Here is a 13,349-nt window from a genome sequence, read left to right as displayed (position 1 = left end):
GTGCCTCTCTTGTATCCTCCAGCTCCCGTTTACACAACTCAAGTTCATGTAGCGTGTGCCTGCTGGTATCACCCAAGCCGTTGACAGTAGTTTTTAGCGTTGTATCCTCTATCACGTCTCCTGCCGATGTTGGTTCCCCGTCCCATTTCACACGTCCCGCGCTCAACTCAGTTCTTTGATGGAGAAACTCAATCCTCTGTTCATGCTCCACATCCAGTGACTTGTTAAGTTCAAGGATTTGACGTTTCAAGTTTGCTATCATCTTTATGTGGGAACAGTCATCACACTGACCAGATGACTCTTCTCGGGTCCTCTTTCTGCACAGAGATGAACCACTGCGTGTGGAAGGCATGATTCCACAAGCCCTTACCCGTATAACGATGAAAATATAACAACAACCACTATATAGGTTACTCCGAGACACGATTAACAGAAACACAGACACACACACACACTACACGTTATAGTGCAATAGAGAGGGAAGACTTTATTCAGTTTCATAAACAGCACAGGGTTTGGTCCTATGTCTAACAGAGACATGTATCATTAAACACAGCCAGTTATGGGATATGGTTGGCCAGAAAGGAATATCATTATCTACGAGGACACGCCACAGGTCAGTGTGTATAGTCCCTCTGTCGTAGACTGGGACATTTTTATCCGAACATTGGGTAATATACACACAAATTAACTAGATACCCTACAGTGAATGTACAACCTTCATGTTACACATTACGTTTGGGCAAAGGACCTTGTGTCCTCACTGCCCGAATCGTCCATGTCTCTATTGGCTAAGTACGTGTACCATGTCAATTGGACTCGGGTAGATATACATTGCTAACAACGTCTGGTCAAATCAGGCATCTTTTCCATCAAGGAAGCCACAGATAGCTGAACACGTTCAGCTCGGTGCTTTATCAGGGTTACAGCGTCCTTGGAGAATCCATCAATCGCCGTTATCGGAGTCATTTTCATCTTCAATGGGTAGGGATTCATTTTCAATGTGGTTTCCCAATCCATTTCACCGCCCAAAGTATCACCGCCGACCTGCAGTTTCTGAGATTCCTTGTCAATCTTTGTCAATGTTTCTCTTTGGGACTCAGACAGTCCTTCAGTGTTACACTTAACCTTTGAAATACCGCCACTGGCCCCAAACGTACCACCTGTCACCTCAGTTTTCACAGCTAATTCATTACAGAGCTCTGTGGCAGAGTCCAGGCCTTCTATAGCTTCTTTGTTACATGTTGAGAAGATATTGAATGAACTGTAATATCCACCCACTGTAATAGAGCTGACAAATGCGTAGCCCCACTTTCGTAGAAATTCATCTATAGTGCTGTGAGGGTCTTTGTTCAGTGTGTCCATGTCCTGTTTCAGGGCGCTACTAGGCGTATATGAGGAAACCATCACAGAACCCACTTCACATTGGTAAGTGGTAAGAGAGATGGCTACGTTGTTGCTGGTCGACACACTTTTCTCTACCATGTTTTCCACTGCTTCGGTTTTGCTGAAAGATGCTTCTGCCGAAGCGGTTACGCCGACTAAAGATCCGGACGCTCCCAGGTGCCCCGAAATGGAATCGCTTGAGCCATCGCTGTCCCTTCGTGAGTGCGTGCCAGAATTGCCTTTTTTATGGTACTTGGTTGTCCTGAAGCACTTGATAGCCTTGTGGAACCTCACGGTTCCGGGTACAGTGAACTCATTTTGCTGTTTGCATCTGTTCAAAAAACTGGACATGGGTATAGCCTCCATCTGTCCAAGGCCATGGGGTGTTATGGAATGACCTAAGGGGAAAGTGTAGACTGAAACCGAAGCGTCACAGTAAGCTGCCAAGCCCCAGTCCACCACGATAACGAGTCCAAAGCTCAGTCCCAAAGTCAAGGTTATGACCATGACTGTGATGAGGCATACTTTCTTTGGTATAGTACAAATACACTGAATTACACGAGGTCCCTGTTGGTTAGCATCTCTCAGTTCGGACACGTGCGGTGTAGCCCGGTCTGTCTGGAGTCCTTCATTGTCATCAACAGCAGCGACTGGTTGTTCGTTTCGGACCGTAAGATCATTCAGACCTCGTACCATTTGAACTACATCTGGACATTGAAGCCGAACCTTCTTTCTGTAGATCACAATTACTACCACGACCACAGCCAAGACAGCAATCACTCCAAGTAATACACCCGGGTTAAAAGTAGTTGGTTGAGCCGGTATAGGTATAGGCTCACACAGAACATCGTGAGTGTTATTACCCAGGGAGATAGGGACAAAGCCTTCTTTGCATGTGGTATGGGGAATGCATAGAATACAGGAATCAGAACAATGGAATCCGTCTTTACACCTACAGGTGTGTCTCTTAGTCAGATCATAATTTTCTCGTGTTTCAAAGTTTAGGTTGGGATCACAGTATGGTTGTAGAGGACATATTCTTTCCCGGTTGTACGATGTCATATATTCGTCACTCTTACAAGGTGTACACTGGGGATCTTCACAGGTTCCGCTGTCACCCAACCTGGTCCCAGGTGGACACTTGCAACAATTGTTGTTCAATCCACAGCCTTTGCTCGGGGTAACAAGAAGCACCAGCACCAGTAATGTAAACATGACTGCGACATGGTTTGAAGAAAGAGATGAGCCTTTTTAAAGCCTAGTTAAAGGTTTCACAACAATCCAACCATGGAGGAACCTTTCAACCAATATGTAAGCAGAAACTAAGTAAGTGTTGTCCAACCACTGTTAAACGTATCTAAGTGGAAACATCCAACAGTGGAGGATTCCTCTCCCCAATGTTAAAAATATATATGTAGAAACACCCGACAGTGGAGGATCTATCCAACCAATAGTAAAGTCAGACCCTCCAACAGTGGAGGAATCCTCTACCCAATGTTAAACATATCTTTGTAGAAACGCCCGACAGTGGAGGATCTATCCAACCAAAAGTAAAGTAGAAACGTCCAACAGTGGAGGATTCCTCTCCCCAATGTTAAAAATATATATGTACAAACGCCCGATAGTGGAGGATCAATCCAACCAATAGTAAAGTCAGAACCTCCAACCGTGGAGGAATCCTCTACCCAATGTTAAACATATCTTTGTAGAAGCGCCCGATAGTGGAGGATCTATCCAACCAAAAGTAAAGTCAGAACGTCCAACAGTGGAGGAATCCTCTACCCTATGTAGAAACGCCCGACAGTGGAGGATTCCTCTATCCAAGCCTCATGCCAGGGGATTTCCAGATACACGGTATAAATATGCAAGCTGTAACAACTCCCTCAGCATTCACATTCACAGAGGTCCTACTAAGTTGAAACCCAAACCATGGGGACGACCATGAACATAATCTTAATAGTAGTTCTTGTTGCTACATACAAGGTCCTAGCCTTGACCAAGACCTACAATGTCCATTGTCTTAGCGGCTCAACCGTAAGGGTAGATGTTCCTGACATAAACATGTTTTCCAAATATAAAGACTATAAGGAAGTTGTCTGTGTTGCCTGCGGTGTAACGAGCTGTAAAGAAACAAGACTGTTTGATAACTTCAAGAAGAAGAATGATGGTGACAGAATCATGAATGTCCGTAATTTGGCTGGACTAAGTCTGAAAAATTACGGGTCAGATGAAATCGAAGTGTCCTACAAATGTCCTGGAGGAGATGTCAAGAAGGTACTATGTTACACCAGTTCTACCATGAAACAATGCCTGACTACTCAATGTGATGAATGCAAGAATTCAAAGAACTGTGAGGTCTATGTCGGAACCAAGAAGGTTAGTTCTGGTAGAGTGTCTACAGCTAGAGGCACCTATCAAGTTGATACAAAGACCTCAAAAACTGAAAAACTTAAACAGTCCCTGGAAAAGATCAAGACATTTGTCACCTCTGACAAGGCCAAAGGGGTAGCATCGGCAATAGGCGCTACAGTGATCAACAACAAAGACAATATCCTCAAACTAGCCAAGGTTATTGGAGTTCCTGAAGATTCCATGAAGAACATGGATCAGATCATTCGACTGGGTAACTCCTTTTACACGAGAGATTTTGATGGGGGACTAAAGGCATTGGTTGAATTGACTGGTCGGCCACTGAGCCAAGAAGAAGAGGAAGAGATTGAGACCCATTTCGAGGACGGTGAGATCAACTACACCAATCTATTTAGGTACCTCGAGGCTGAAAAGGAGGACCTTGTGAGAGGCCAAGATCTATACCAGGACCACCCAGACAAAAGTGTCCTCTTTTGGGAAAGTTATTGGTTGCATATAATTATCTGTGTTTCAGTAGTGTTGATTATCAGTGCAACTGCTTGTATGGTGTGCTGTTTTTGCTCTTGTATGAGACAGAAATCCAATATGAGAGAAACTGTGTATCATCCACATGCAAAACTGGAAACGTCCACAGCTGTTTAAATGTATACGTTTCTAACCACAGCTGTTAAAAGGCTACCTTTGTAACAGGCTTATGTAACGTCTATTATGTAGTGAATGAATATGAACCTTGGATATGGCAAGTGTACAATCAATGTTTTGTAGGTTTACATTGTTATGGTAATGATATACGTTTCTCCAATATTAAATATACATGCAAAGACTACCGACTCTGACCTTGGTGTGTTCAACCCCATTGAGATAGCATAGCTCATCCTTAACAATGCAGATTGACCGTGTATCATCCAACCAGTAGTTATTCATCCCCATCGAGGAATATTATTACACGGTTTGTCTCAAATGGAACGGTGAGGTTGTCCTTGTACACACAGCTCAGTGTCGACCGGACGACAACCATGTCTGCATCCAGGATCATTGAGCTCACCCAAGATGCAGAGGGCGTACCTCTAGAGGTCTCGACTCAGATGGAACTTATTGTAAACTGGACCAAGGTGAACGGATTGGGGACAACACGGTTTCTACTTAACAACACAGACTCTGTGCGTCTGTGGTATCAGAAGCTCGACCGTGGGGCTGAGATCAACAAACATTTCATAGAATTACACATCAATAGAACGGGTTCAGAAGACATGTTTCTGTTTGTAGACTCTTTTCATAAACCTGTCGTTTACCTATGTGAACCTCGCCATGGTACTGGTGGTAAAGTTGTCCAAAGCGTTGAGTTCGGGGAACTCTAACTTTCTAATTAAAACACACTTCATACAGCAAGGGCTCACCTTTCCCACCCAGGACCATTCATTCAAACAGGGCTCGTGTATCCAACCAAAGATAAGTCTACGGGCCAAACAGGGCTCATGTATCCAACAATGGGTCATGTATCATACCACTATTCAGACTGTAAAATATATATAGAGAGATGCAGCTCAACACAGTTCCATTATTCACAACCTCTGGTCTGTATAATGAATTGCCAGTTGTTGAAGAGTTACAAGGACGACGTAGCCGAGAGGCATGGGTACATCAGACCTATCGTGGATGGGGTCCTGACAAACGACCCCGATGATGTGAATCTACTCAGGTATTTTCACAGTAAGGGTAATCAGGTTAAGATGATGCATAAGCTCATCGAACACTGCCTCCAGACCGAGGAACTAGCGGCGAGATTCCTCAAGGTGTTACGTGAAACGAATCTGTACTTATATGATGACCTGAAAGAAAACAAACCACGGGGAAAGTTCGGTGAGTACAACCACATATATAGTGAAACAAGGCCTGGAATGGATCATCACGCTCTCTATAACTAAACTACTCTCCTGTGTCTTTGTGTCAGTCAGGAAAGATCCTCCCGTCGTGAAATTGACGGACAAGGTACGCGCTGCACTCGGTGACAAGATCCACCATCTATGGTCCATGACTATGACACCCTCCTACAACCGGAGGATCACAGATATCATGTCCGCTCTAGACCTACTGGTGTTTCACAGCCAACTGCTTCCAGAAGAACGTGCAGAGTTCCAGTTAAACCGCAACAATGGCTATGCTATGATTGTGCAACTGGAAGAGATGTGCAGGGACACTACCATCCCTGAACCGAACCGAAAGTTCATCTCCTTGGTAGTGTCTTCCTTTAACATGCATGTGTTTGATATTCCCAACAATATAAAGATGCGAATGGGAGATGTCTTTGTGTATGTGTAGTACAGTGCTTCCTGTACCAACCCATGTTGTTTATCTGTGTATTATAAAGGCAATAAACACTGGTGAAAATAACTGTTTCGATGTTTCCCTTTATTACCATACGAGTCCTTTACTTATATGTACATTAACAAAGGCCCATAGGATGATAGGCACTATATCCTGACCTTTACAAAAAATAAGGTGTACATTACACATGTCTCTGGTTGATTATCCTATTGTCTAGTGGAGTCAATGAGCGTGATGGATATATCACAAACAATCACACATACACTATGTTATTTTATTCCAAGTACAATAACTTGTTCAATAGATACACATTGGTAGAGAGTCCTAGTTGAGCACTGACGATATGGGACAAGAACCCTTGTGAGGTCCCAAGAACGGATGAAATCACAACCCTATAACTCATCCTATAACTCATAGAGTTGAAATGAATATTGGTGGAACACATGTCACAAGAGTATGGCACAGAAAAACACTCTCACAGACAGTCCAGGTGATATAGTTTATTGTACACAACACAGACTTGTATTACAGATCACATTGTCCTTAGTACTGGTGCATTCTGCCTTCTTTATCCCTCACATTAAGATCCCACATCAAGATCCCATTTGTCACCACAAGGTACATTTCACAATGCCGCGTCTACTGTGAGTGAGTCTTCGCAGTCGAATCGGACTAGACCGTCGCACACAGAGAACCCGTACTCGGATCCAGGTCTCGGTTTCTTCAGGGTCCACAGTTCGCAGACGTATTTCATTGTCTTAGCCATTAATCGGCAATCCACCTCGGTCCAGTACTTAGCCCCAATCGTCGCCGGGATCTTTGTGAACCCGGCCAGCTTCATACCCATTTTGTAATAGTCGCAGTCCTGAGAAGAAGCGCCCCCGACTCTCCAGAGTAGACTCTTCATCTCTCGGCACCACGAGGAAAAGGCCTTGTGGTTGGTCACCACTCCGGTCATCAATCTCTTAATTCCCAGTCCCCTCGGAACTATGTTATAATCGGTGCCACACAGCGCCATGAAAAAGAGCTTTTCCCTTCGCTCCGTCTCGTCTCGGATTACATTTGGTTTGATACGCAGGTAAAAGTGCCTGCCCGCTCGGTTCATCCTCATGAAACGACCGTAACTGCCCCTCGGTACCATTCCGTTCTTGTACGCATTACTCAACTGCTTGATGCCGCCCATGACACGTTTCTTGTCTTTGCTCTGTGCCACGCTATATTCCGCGCAGTCGTCTAGGTAGGGCTCGGGGACCTCGTCCTCCTGCTGACACAAGATCTTCCTCTTCTTACCGGTACATGGTGGGGTTGCCGATTCGGAGCCGGATAGCGGACTCTGGTCAGATGCGGGGCATATCGTTTCGAAGATGTAACACACCGCCTTTGTACTGACACAGCCCTTGTCTACGGTGAGCCCCAACTGATCCAATCTGTCCCGGGCGTTCGACTCGAAAAACCTAGACAGGAAGGTGCGGTAGAGAGATCCCCTTATCCCGACTCTGTACAGGTGCATAGCTACTGTTTTCTTAAAGTTGACGATACCGTGCTTGTCCAGAATGACCTCGAATGAGTCGTGTTCCTTTCGAGTCATCTGAAGCAGGTACTCGTCCTCAGCGCCGATGTCGCAGAGCACTCGGAACCTATCGTCACTTGAAGCCAAGTCCTTAAAACTAAGCTTGGGTGGGTGCTTGTCAGGAATGTCAAACAGCAGCTCCCCGAAGGTCGACATGTGCATGTCTCGCTCCTCGCGGTAGCTCTTATTGTCTAGCCTCATAGTAATGCCCTCGCGGCCACAAGCCGTCAGCACGGCCACCAGGTCCGAGTCTCCTGTGCACACGGTCACGCTACCTTTCAGAACGTTTGCCAACTCCACGAGCAGTGTGTCGGCCTCTGTGCTCGTACATGCTAGACAGGCGTCTCTCAGTGTAGACAATTGTATAGTCATGGGGTCCGCGAAGGTTGCCATAAAGATGCCCTCGTGTCCCTCAGGCCTGTCTATCGAGCCGTCGGCATAACTGGCATCTAGGTCTGACAGTCCACACTCAGGAGGGTTCAGCTCTTCGAGCGTGTTGGCGAATAGACAGTCGTCCTGGCACTCCTGGTACTCCAGGTACCTCTGGTGGAAAGACACCAGGTTATCGACCGAGGTTCCCTCTAGGAGCTGATCCTCAGAGGAGTCTCCCTTGGCTCCGGTCACTAGAAACAGCTTGTTTTTCATACCCATGTCGGCCAAAAGCTTCATCATGGTGTATTCTATTGCACACAGATTACGCTTACAGAAGTCAATGTGAGGTACGGGGGTATGTTTTAGTCTCATTTCCCTCACAGCAGGTTTAGGAGCTCTCGCTCCGTCCTTTACAAGGACTACACACTGACTGCCTGCCCTTTCCGAGATGTAACAACTCGCCAGGGTTCTGGCCATGCTAACTATGGACGTCTGAGGATCATCCCAGATATAGTCAGTGTCCTTCACTTTGTGGATTACCATGAGATGGTCTATCAGAGTCCAATCCTGTTTTTGCCACGGTCTGTCGATCAATTCAAACGGAGCCAGGTGAGGGTTTGCGAGCATCGCGTGAATGGCCTTGTGTTTCAACCCCATTTCGGTCAATGTGTTATTCCGTGGAACGGGAGCGGGACTGCGTTGGTCTAAAGTTTATCTAGAGGGACAGTGTAACCGGGCAATATGTAGCCCTGGGTCCCTCTTGGTCGGAGTCTTTGTCGTGCACCTCAGCGGGTGAACGCTGCGAGGTTGGAGCTCTCGGCCCTCGTTGGCCAATGGGCCCTGCTACAACGACCTGATCTAGCGCTAGCGGCACGCGAGCCCTGTTTGGAAGGTTTGCAAGGGCTCTATTGCGGTGCTAGCAAGGACACTAGATGCACGTTTAGTACTCTTCACCCTGGTTGATTCCAAACAGGAGAGACTGAATTGACTTCTCGGTTGATTGTCACCGGTACACTCTTCCTGGTGTTCACTTTGGCTTGGTTGAAAAGTATGTTCCTGTAACACAGATCGGTAGGCTCTAATCGGGAGGACTCTCCCCTTGCATTTGACTCTCCGCTGGCCTCGAGTCTCTCGACTCTCATGTTCACACACGTAGGAGCCAGACAGTTGAGCACCTGGGAGCAGAAACAGTTCAGCCACGGGAACTTGCGGCGCATAGTCTTAGAGATCGTTGGCCTTAAACAACTCCGTATGGTAACCTGGTTGGTGCCTGGCCTGACTATCACCAGATACGCAGCAGACCGCTCTGCCATGCTGGGGTACGTGAGCGAGAACATCAGCCACGTAAGCCACAGTTGCGTGTTGTATCGCCACAAGGTGGCCTGGTCAAGAATGTCTTTGTTCCGGGTCTTAAGCTCCAGCAGTGTTACGTTTCCGGTTACGGTGTCGTGGGCCACTAGGTCCACCTCTGTGTAGAAGCCCCATGTGCAGTGGATGGACTTGCAGCCCTGCGTACAGCCATTGTGGTACGTGTAGGATCCGTGTTTACGGAACCTATCGGGCGTTGGCACACCGGCAACCTTGAGGCCTGCGCAAATGGGAGCAAGACGCAGAGCCTCGAGCTGCGTGAGAATGAGGCGGGATACGGGGCCTACGTCGCACAGTCTCTTCTTTCCGTTGAACACGCCCTTGCACTGAGAGTCTACCGCAACGCCTATGCCTGTGGACATACGGCTCCTATCCCACAGACGTCTGCAGGCGTCTGGAGTCAGGGCTCTACACCTGAAAAGTTGCAGCAGCGCTTCCTTGAACGCAGACCCCTTGGAATCGGGCGCGTTAAGGTTTCTTAGGTACTCAGGCAGCCACTCAAGCGAGCTCTCGGGGTTGGCGTTCAGTTCCTTCACAACCCTGGTGAACAGATCCATGCTTATCATATTGTGCCCGGCTGAGCGCTTCCTGCAGCACATGATAGAAGTTAGGGTTCTGGTGATACCCTTAACTTTGTACCAACGATGGTCGGCTGTAGACTTGGCACACAGCTCACCACCGGAGCCCCGGAACTCGATCACAGGGTCCTGGAGCTTCATTGTATTAAATGTTCTATGAGCGGTAGGTTGCTGCTGTGATAACCGTATCCCTTTGTGAGAAACAGAAAGTGGCACGGCCAAGTTGCACAGTCAGTAAGTAAAGAAGTACAAAGCAGAAGCTGGGAACCGGGATCAAGGATCAAGGGATCCCCTGTTAGAGATTAGAGATATGAATCGCAAAAAACCAATCATGGGAGGCGTTGAGTCTCTGATATCCGGGAGCAAGGAGCTGTTTAACAGCAGAAAGTCTTGGGTCCCAAACGGCCCCATACTGAGCGCGGCCCGTTTCAGGGGCAAGCTGGGAGCCTCCATTGCTGTCATCACATCTCTCACGGTGGGGTTTCTTACCATCCCCAACAACATTCTCTACTTCATCAACAACAAGCATGGTTCAAGGACCACATGCAGGCAGGACTCAGACTCGAGTACCACTTCCTCTTCCGAAGGCAGACCTGACTACGAGTACGCGTACATCCACTCGGGGATTGCCCTCATCACGCTCGGCTGTCTTGCCATGGTGGTGAGCATAGTACTCAGCTACTTTGCCTCCAAGAGCAAGCGCAAAATGGACGACTCCGAAGGCCCCTACAAGCGTCCAGAGGCCGTCAGGAGCACCAGGACCGTGATTGCGTGCCTCATCATGATGAACATTGAGCTCTTCATGGCTGTGATCGCGGGCTGCATGGAGCTGCTTTACCAACCTATGATAAGCGACGCACAAAGGTTGCATAACATGGAGTGCGCTATCGCAGTGTTCAACATCATAATCTACATCATGTACGTGGTGACCATGGTGCTGACGTCAACCGTGCTTAAGGCGAAGCACGAAGTAGCCACCACGGTTGATGCTCCACGAGACATCCCCGAGACCGGGGCCATCCCCTACACAGCTCGTGACTACTTGAGCAGAAGCATCAACTCTTACAATTCACAGTCAAGTTTCATTTAAGGACCTCTAGCCCTCCCCCACAAAGTCTCAGCCCATACAGCTGAGGGGCAAAGGGGAACGTGGAGTTGTACCGCAGTTCGACCACACAGGCAGTCACCAGCCCCTCTGTGCTCACCTGAGATCATTGGAAGACCTTTGCTTAACCCTCCCGGCAATTATTATATTTTACAAGGAACCCTAAGTGTACTTTGTGCTTACATTCCATTTTGTCAGGAGCTACATCAACAATAGAGAGAAGCAGATGCTTTGTACTGGGGCCTTGGGAAGACATGACACCAACCTTGCATGCAGTCCCTCAAGAATAGACCCTACGTGCCATTCTAAACAATTGTTATATAACACGTGGCCTATTTTCTATTTAGTTCCTTATTAGATCACGGAAACAAATGATACATTGGCGACAGCAAGGGAACTTTTGTCCAACCCAGTGGCCCACTATCCTGTTTCACTTGACCATACCCCTCATAAGCTTTGCTATGTATGTGAATAAATGACAAGGGAACAATGTACTGAGAGTGGTGAGTTTTTATTGACACATGTTCACAAAAAGTCATATATTGTAAATAGGCACATGCCAAGTGTTAGGTGTGTATGGCGATGAGAACCCATACACTGTCCCGTTCATATTAGCGGTCATCGTCACTTCTTTATTACAACCAGAGCAACATTGCAGCTAGGACAGTGGTAGAGGGTGTCAAGAAATTCATTCTTGAAGAAGGGGTATATGCAGCATCCCACCACACACAGGCAATTTGCTGAGATGTACTTAGAGCCTCCAGTCCTCACACACCCAGGGGGTAATATCAGTCCATTAGCCATACACACGGAAAGAACACGACGTTGGTTATAGAGGTTTCAACAGAGACATTGCAAACCTTTGAATAGCTCTCTGACAGCAACTACAACTATCTTCGCTCTCTAATCAAACTCTTAGGACAACCTAAGCTTAGCCCCTATCATATCCTATCCTATCCTATCCTACCCTCGTAACTCCTTCATCCACCTCAGGTAACCACAGACTTTACTAAGGATATGGCAGCCTGGTACGACTGCCTCCTCTTGAAGGACAGGACCCTGACAGATTACGAGAAGGAAAAGCTGGACCGTGTGAACGTGAGAGCCGGCAGCGCCGAAGGTGGCGATGTGACTATAGGCCCAACGGACAGTCTCTTCACCAGACCCTTGTATGTGCCGTTAACGCACTACCACCATCTCGACGCCCTATTAGCCATCATGGCGTGCTACGTCTCCCCGAGAGTGAAAAGTTTGTGCGACTATCCCGTGAGACGTGTTCACATTGAACCAGGGCAGCTGCTCCATCACGCATCACAATCCCCCGTCAAGTCAGCGAGGAGAGGAGAAGAGTAAGCAAAGTATAGATACGATAAGGGTAAAAAGAGAACATCACCATCCTATTCACTCTACACACACTCACAAGTGGAAAGACACTGATCCAACCTGGACATGGTCCCCATAGCCTTATGTGGCCAGTGACCACAGCCATTGATGGAACAGCCAGCCCTCAAGACATGGACTCCACTGCCAGCTACCAAGACCTGAGGCTCATTTCAAATCATTACAAAATCACTGTACAGCATGTACTGATGACACAGAATATGAATAAAAAGCTCAACAGCCCTTCTCACAGTTCAGGTCCTGTTGTTACATTTACTATTCATCTCTACCCCTACACCTGTCTTTCAGTCATTACTATGCAAGGCATACCTCACAGTGTTTCATATCACACATAGGATAGACTCTGCACTCCCAGCACTTACACAGACGAGGGGTAGCACTATGCATCACATTCCCAACTCTATTTCAGGTACAACTTAGTGTTTACATGGGGATGGAAATGTAGCACATACCCCTGACAGAAATGGTGAATCGGTCAGCCCTAGCAAGCAACTCCCGAATGCACTCTGTGAGACTGAGACAGAGTGGCATATTGTAGCCTAAGTCAGGTGCATATATTATAGACACAGAGATATTTAGCCAGAGACTAGGACAGTGTGTATGAGAGACAAACCAATAGACAGGGACGAAGTGCAGCCACTATCACCTACATGGGATGAAGAAGGACATGAAACCAACAGTAGGGGGGGGCGACGGGAAGGTACATGCCGAAACACACCGGGTGACAGGATGGTTAGGATTACTATCATGCTCACCAGACACAGTGGTCCTAACCAACATTATATGTTATTTCTATAGTTTACAATAGTTTTGGAAGACTTTTGGAAATAGTTAGTTGATAATCGGGGACAGCCTGCCACTTCGCACACAGGGC

This window comes from Oncorhynchus mykiss, unplaced genomic scaffold (genome assembly GCF_013265735.2).
Source record: "Oncorhynchus mykiss isolate Arlee unplaced genomic scaffold, USDA_OmykA_1.1 un_scaffold_156, whole genome shotgun sequence".
Classification (NCBI taxonomy): domain Eukaryota; kingdom Metazoa; phylum Chordata; class Actinopteri; order Salmoniformes; family Salmonidae; genus Oncorhynchus; species Oncorhynchus mykiss.
This window is presented reverse-complemented; position numbering follows the sequence as displayed.